At 38.5% G+C, this 7,929-nt stretch overlaps 1 pseudogene; it reads right to left on the bottom strand.

Annotated features, from left to right (window-relative positions):
- Positions 1-2: 2 nt before the first annotated feature.
- LOC145493253 (uncharacterized) lies at positions 3-1,647 on the bottom strand (annotated as a pseudogene).
- Positions 1,648-7,929: the final 6,282 nt, after the last annotated feature.

The raw sequence follows: 7,929 nt of genomic DNA, 5'->3' as shown, positions 1-7,929 counted from the left end.
AAAGATCTATTATCAAGTCAGGCCTGGGGATAGTTTTAAGAGTATCATTGACATAAATAGCTGTGCCTCCTGCAAGTTTTGGTGAATCACTATGAAAAAAATTGTAATTTGATAGGTCTACATTTGAGATCGAATTAGGATTTAATCTGGTTTCTGTGACAGCAATTATGTCTGGCCTTGAATCAATAGAGTACAGCATGTCATTCAGTAAGGTCAAGTTTTTTGGCAAACTTCTAATATTACAATGGAAAAGAGAAATACCTTTACCTTGAGCATTACATAAGATATTATCAAGCTTAGGGATATCATAGTATTCAGACTGAGTATTTATAAACATTAGATCAGGGTCAGCTTCATCATTTTTATCTGGATTTGGTAGAAGGTTGTAAAGATCAAGCTCGATTAATTGATTTATATTCCTAGACCAATTACTAATAATAAAGCTAAATTCCCTGTCGTCTAAATTATAGAAGGGAAGAAATTGCAGAGTGTTTACGACATAGAATTTGACAATTTAGAGCGGTACATTAAGAGATTATTTTCTAAGTATTGCTTATCTGGTCGAGGTCGTCCTCAAATTCTTCATGCGTAGTAAAAGCTTGTGGCAGACGTTTCACTAACTTTCAGCATGATCTTGCCATTACTGGTCCACAGGAACTTGACATTGTTCTTCCTCTTGTATTCCTTGATTCGTCCAAAGAGCCTTTTACGGTAGCCGGTCAAGGACTCGTTTAGGTAGATCTTGTTACTTCGAGAGATGGATTCACCTATTTCAGTTTGTAAAGAAGGCAAATGTCGAATATTCTTTCCAACAAGATGTTTGCGTTTCTTAAATACTTCTTCTCTCTTGTCCCTTTGGAGAAATTTAACAATCATTCGATTTTTTACATTTTTCGAGTCTGGAAGCCTGTGAGCAGCAGCAATATGGCTGTCGTCGATCTCAGCCCCAATTAACGTGCCAATTTCTTTAACAAGCTGTATAGGGTTATCATGACTAGTTTTCGGGACACCAGTGATCTCTAAGCAATCCCTTCTCAAGTACTGTTGTGTTTCGTCGAGCGAACATTCGATTCGATATAAAGACTCTGCAGTCTTGTCAGCCATGTCCGTCATCTTTGTTTGTTTCGCTTCGAGCGAGCCAATAGCTTCCTTGTATTTCTTATCAAGCTTAGTTGCCTGTTCTTTGACGTTTTGCAAAGTTTGCACAACGGTATCATATTTGTTTGATAGAAACTGCTGGGATTTCTCCAAAGTATTGCATCTTTCTGTTAGCAAGACGATACTTGCTTTCAGCGACTGCATTTCCATCTTGATTTCTTGTCGAATACTTGGTAAAAACTCTTCACTCCATATTCGTCGTAGTTCATCTACCTGCATGATCTTATCCTTCCTAGTCCCTTGGTAGAGTGATTAGTCTCTAGCAGCATAATTTAGTGTCTTAGTCTCTGTTTCATTCAAACTTCATCAGCGCGCCAAAATGAACGGCGGCCATGATGACGCTTCACGCTTTAAAGTTATTGATCTTTTTTGAAAACTTTTACGGTGCCCATTACATTTTTTCCTGTCACCTCCCCAGTAAGTAAGACATTTGGGTATCTCGCACTTTTTTGCGCGCGCACTACACCATCTGCAGGTACATGTTTACAGTTAGATTTCAGTATAATTTTCGGCAGATAACAGATAGGTTTTCAGCTGGAAGACGTTAACAGTTACTGGTTGGCGGTATGCTGCTATTCTGGTGTTCTTGGTTTAAGTACAGGTTCATTAAGCTTGATTTGGTCACAATGGGAAAACTTTGCTTTCATTTTAGTCGTGTACTTGGTAGCATAGTTGATTGCGTCAATGTCAACCCAGCGCGCGCATGGCGCTTAACCATGGCTTGCGTAATGCGCAGAAGGTGTGCGCACTAACAAAAGTAGCCACCGTCCTTAAGTTGCGCGTACGTTTATCGCGAGATTTTTTTTGACGGTTTTTACACTTTCATCTAAGTGACTACTGTTTAATTACAGTGGCCAAGCTGCTTTAATAGTTCATCTAGTTTTAATGATTTTAATTGGTAGTTTTTCATACATAAAGCCCGACCGTTGTGGCAACTTCTGCCCTTTTTTATATATTTTTTTTAATGTTATTTTTTGTTTTCAACGTACCTGTTATGTCGATACCTTTTTACACACCGCCCACTTTATCGTCTCGATCGCGCTGAGTATTTTCACCGCCTCACTTCCGCGTAAATATTGATTAAGAACGGTAGACGTTCTTTTTTATTTGCACACGTCTACATCTAAAGTATCGTGTTTATCTAACAATACCGTGTTCGCTGTTATTGTTTGTTCACCGTTCCATTGTTTCTACTAATCAAAATAATAAAAATTACAATTTCCTCGATTGTGATTGGTTTAAAAAACTCCTATTTTCCACTAATTCACATGCCAAGTTGTTATCGGACAGTTTGTTATTGGACAGTTTGTTATCGGACAGTTCAATAAGCCAATCACATTCAAAGTTGTAGTTTAAATCAACCAGTCACATTCAAAGTTGTGGTTACGTGCGTGCGCGCGCTTGCTTTTGTGTTTTTGGCGCCTAATTGCCGGTAGGAGGCGCGGTGGCCTTAAAATGTTTACACCTCCTTTGTAGGTATTTTAATGCAAATTTTCCCCTTCTTTCATAACTTGGCTATTTTTCTTTTCTCAGAAATTGTAATTTTTATGATTAATTGGTAATAAGACTTCGTGTTGTCTAATTCGGTCTGTAATCATGCTCGGGATAAACATTTCGGACTCCCACTGCGCGGTCGTCCGATTTTGTTATCACTCTTATGATAACAGACCGAATTGGAGTCCACTCAGTCCTGTTACCATTACTCATAACCATTTGTCTGTTTTGACAGAGTCGTGTCGTAAGGAAGTCTGTAAATGAATCCTTTTATCGTTCCAATAATTTGGCAAAATAAGCATAACCCGTTTGGATATTAAGGTAAGGTAAGGTAAGGTAATTTATTTTACGTCAAGAACACGGGGAGTGGTTGCCCAAGTCTCCCGAGCCAGGGGCTCATGATAAAAGTGTTTGACATACATGTTAAAAAAAAGATTTAAAAACTATATATTAAAAAATACAAAATTATCATACTATTAATATCTTAAAAAATATGCGTTGAAAATACAATATTAAAAAACGATAAAAATACAACATGTCTCTAAAGGAATCATTTAAGACAAGAACTGCATTGGCAGCCACCAAAGTTTGTTGTATTAAGATGATTGATAAAAGCTGGAACGTTTGCTGCATTTTTTGCTGCCGGCGGTAACTGATTCCAAATTCTAGAGATGATATAAGAATACGAGCCGTGGAAGAATCTACTATTGTAAGGGCGTTGTTCTACGTTTAGTCCGCTGCTTCTAAGATTGTATGGCGTGACCCGGGGCTTGAATAAGTTGGTGATATAACGTGGGCCATTTTCTTTAAAACACTTAAAAAATATTATCAGAGATTGTTCAATACGTCTGTGTTCTAGCGTTCTCATGCCCAGCAGTTTGAGTAATGACTCATAGTTAGAAGTTTTCCCCGTGTTCATTACTGTTCGTAGACCGTAGTAGTTAGCGTCTTCCACTTTTTTGTTGAGCGTTTTACCTATACCAATCAGTAAAGAATTACAATACTCAAAATGCGGTATTATAAAGCTCCTGTATAAAAGTAATAAAGTATCTATGGGTACTAAGTGCTTGAGGTGACGAAGTGCGGCAATCTTAGCGTATACTCTTTTCAGCATTACATTTGTGTGTTCTTTGAAAGATAACTTATTGTGATATTTAGAAATCATTCAGAGCTTTTTTGGTTTGGCCCTGTGTTTTCCTCGCTATTTTCTTGAAACAATACTCGCCAGAAAAAAATCCAGCTCAGTGATTTGCCACTTGACAAAAGTACCGGAAAAACAACATTGTAATTTAATATATCCTTTAACATCTTCGTGCAATTGATTATGTCTTTTCATGATAAGGTGCACTATTCAATCGTGTGTGGTTAAAGTAAGTTAATAATTGCTTATGGCTGTTGTTACAGTTGTAGGTCACCGCAAAGCTTGTGTTGTAATGCACTGGTTATTAATAAATGCGCTATATTAAAACAATTTGTTTGACCACAGACAATATTAATGTTATTAATAAAAATAACCACGAAGTATAAACAATTCAATCAATCAATTAAGCACCTCCAGTTAACTGAAATCAATCAAATATTATAGCATAAGTTTAATTTTGACTCTGACAGTGTGTCCAGCAGCATGGTTGTTCAGTAAAATAGGAAAATAGGAAATTCTTGTTTCAAAAAATAGGAAAAATAGGAACTTAACACTGAAAACTCAAAGTCTAGCTAGCTGGGGATGTGTAGCTAGCTGTCGGGCTGCACCCGAATCTAGGCGAAAACCTAGGCGGCATGTTTTTGCCAAATCGCTCAGATATATACTTAAGAGAGCAGCAGCTCAGCGTAAGGACATGTATGGATACCAAATGTTTTTTCGATGAGTTAATGCAGAATATTACATGTTGACTTCCACATACATTTGTATATCTAGTAGATACGATAGGTGCAGTGGAAAATCATTGAAAAACGTGGTTCAAACACTAAATCTAAGTTATGAACAAAAATCCAATAAGCAAAAAAGAACAAAGAACTAATTACTGTCGCTAACATTTTTGGCTATGTAGAACATCTGGTGAATACTGTAGAACGGCACACAATACATTAGCAAAGGCAACAATGCATTAAATATTACCAAAATGTCTCTAGCTAACAATTCATGTAATGTAGCGATGTACTTCTTTGCCAGTCTAAGAGTTTGAATTCTTGACAGCCTGTCTCCGGGCACTCCCTCTCAAAAGTAATCGGGTATTACGCTGCGAAACACGTTCAACGCCCCCTTCAGACGTGTCTGCCTTTTGTGCTCTTTTTCTCGATTCCTTTCTCTTCGATTACTCAATGGCATTCCCGAGCGTCGGTTACCTTTGGAATACAGATACTTCACAGTTTGCTCAGTCTCATGTGGAAATTTCTCCACTCTTTCTCTCTGTAGCAGTGTTTCCAAAGCGGCAGGACAGTCGGGGAAGGTTGAGCAATTTTGTGGAAGCGCTTGATTGTAGTGTATGTGTTTTGTGCGTTTATTTACTTGTACTGATGGTTCTTTGGGAACATACCTTTGGTTGAACTGCATCTTCAAGGAATTAAGAAGGAAAGTGAATTTATCGACAATGCCCAAGTAAAGCCCAATACAATATAAAAGTGACGGAGATAATTGTTGCATAAAAAAAGGACCCTTGAAAGGTACCAAAATGCCATTTGTAGACCCCGAAGGTACCGAGATTAAAGGCAACTTGTTTAAGTTTAAACACATTAAGCAATAATCGAAACTGAGGCACAAACTTTAACCTCCAAAAACTACGACGACTATCCCCGTCGCTGTTACGTAAATGATGGGGAGTTCCCATCCCCTTTCCCACAGCTCTCAGGCTATGGTGAAAAGCCCCGGAGAAACGCCGGACAAGCTTCTTTTCAGGTTTCTCATGTCTGTAAAACGCTGAGTCAAAGTTGCAGGAAAATTCATTGCCAAACGCTAGAAAAATTTCAAATAAACCTACGTACATTAAAATATTTGTGTCCTAAGTTGCCAGTTACCACGTGTTTCACCAGAAACAACAGGTGCAGTAGAGTGCGGCAAAGTGAAGAATGTTTCAGTGCAATTTCGAAAAGGGCCAGTCCTGTTGGATGAGCTAGTTACAACATAGCGCGTGCGCTGGTCGTACCTTATTTCTATTGAGCCATCATGATAACAATCCCTATTCACGCACGACCTGTGTTAATAACATGACGTGTGCAGGTTCGTTTTAGCTGCAACATTTCCGTGAAGTTAAACCGCGAGTTCCTTTTGTTAAAGTTTCCGCACTGTGAACATCATTCTCAACAATCCAAACCCTACTTTAAGCCTTTAACTTTTGCCAAGCCAGCTAAGATGGTTACTGAACCTTGAGTATTTTAATTATAACTTTGTTTGCCCACATTTTCATTGTGTATTTCTGACTTTGTTCTAGCGTTCAAGATGTTGTCGCTATGTTATAAAAGAGTTGGTTCATGCTTTTATTATTTGTTCGTATATCGAGTTGTGGATGCACTTGGGTAGTTTGGAGAGCACTCTAGAAGCTAGAGTTACTGTCGGTTGCGCCTCTAGAAACTCTTGGGCTTCCCTCGTGCTAGCTCTCGAGACTGCCCGCTTGCATCCATAGTTCGATGTACGCAAGCTAAGCATGAACCAATTTTTTAATATAATCAGACTCCTCTGTGCCCTGAACATTACAAAGAATCGTGTTTTATCCTGTATCTTACAAGAAAGCAACGATTATGAATCCGGATTATACTTGTTTCGCAATTAAATCCACGTCGAGAATGGATTCTTGCGGTTCATATAACTCTTCCGATATTGTTTTGAACAACAAAAAAGTCTTGAACCCAAACATGAAAAGATGGTGTCTTCAGAGTAAAACTGGATACCATTGAATTCAACTCTGACAAAACTTTGCTTGGAGCTAGCACGAGTTAACTTATCTTCCCCTGTCCTGATTGAGTCTTCCTTTTTAATTTGTTCGAATCATTCAAAAGAATTTGACATACTTGTCAATCAACATTACCACACCGCACCATTCAAGAGCGTTCGTTAGGTCTCCTGACAAAACCTAAGATCGTGACTGTTTATATTTTATATTATCTTATTTGTCGCCTAATATAACGAGGGACCAAGGATAGTTAAATGTGCGATTTTGAACGCACGCTAGCGATACATGCGCTATATATTTTCTAGGATCTCGCGTACCCTACGCGGCAAGCGTTCCCAGACGAAAGACGAGCTTTAATTTCTGAGCTGTGTTTTGGGGGCTAGACGAGGTAACATCGTCTCCTGTGTGAACATCAGGAGTCTTTGCCAAAATCGTATTGCACGTGCATAATTAGACTCCAAAAGCGACCCTTTGGGTGGATTGGCATGTCAATTCAACTCATTGTTCTTCACCTGAAGTATCCTTGGGCAAGGAAAGCTTCCTTCGAGTGCAATTTTAAACAGGCACAAGTGATGCATGCGCTATTTTCCCAAACACGTACTTGCTTCAAATGGCTGTACAAACCACCAGCGAGAAAAAAAAAAAAAAAAAAAATTATGATTTTGATTAAACATTTCTCTTTCACGTTCTCTAAGCTTGAGGTAGCCGACGCTGATTTCCGTTTCGTAAACGGTCGATGCCATTTTAACGGTCGATGCAATCATTGGTAACCAAGCCAGTCAGAATGGACGATGCCATATTTGTTTTAGTATAGGCCTGGACAAGGTAGAAACTGGTTTTAATTTTTTGGTTGAGTAAAACGCTCTCGTTAAATGCTTGATTGTTCATATTCACACTGGTTTGCTTGCGGTTAGCTTTTGTTTGATGGTTGGGGAAACTCTATCATTAATATTTAAGAAAGTCAAGTTTTGTAATTACATTTCGCGGAGATTTGGCGGGTCAACCTGGTAGTGTAATGGTAGAAGAGGGATGAAAAGAAACAGAGGTTTCGGGTTCGATACCAGGAGGTTACTTACAAATTTTCTTTTTTTTTTAATCTCGTAGAGAAAAATTCGTTGATAGTTAAAACATTTCTTAGTGTCGCGAAATTGGCATCGACCGTTTACTAAACGGACAACTGCGTAGCCGACAACTAAATAGTGTATTTATACGGCTCAACTTATGGCTTTTACTGCCACTGTCACAACAGTAAAATCTAAACCACTGAATAAAAGAAGCCAGGAACTGGAGATACCACAGAAGATTAAGAGATGATCTTTGTTTTAGGACTTTCAGAGTTTCAGGTTCGTGTGATATTCCGTATTTATGTTATTCTATAACGAGCCAGACGTTC

This window comes from Orbicella franksi, chromosome 7, assembly GCF_964199315.1.
Source record: "Orbicella franksi chromosome 7, jaOrbFran1.1, whole genome shotgun sequence".
Lineage (NCBI taxonomy): Eukaryota > Metazoa > Cnidaria > Anthozoa > Scleractinia > Merulinidae > Orbicella > Orbicella franksi.
Note: the sequence above shows the minus strand (reverse complement) of the source record. Positions and strands in the feature narration are given on the sequence as shown.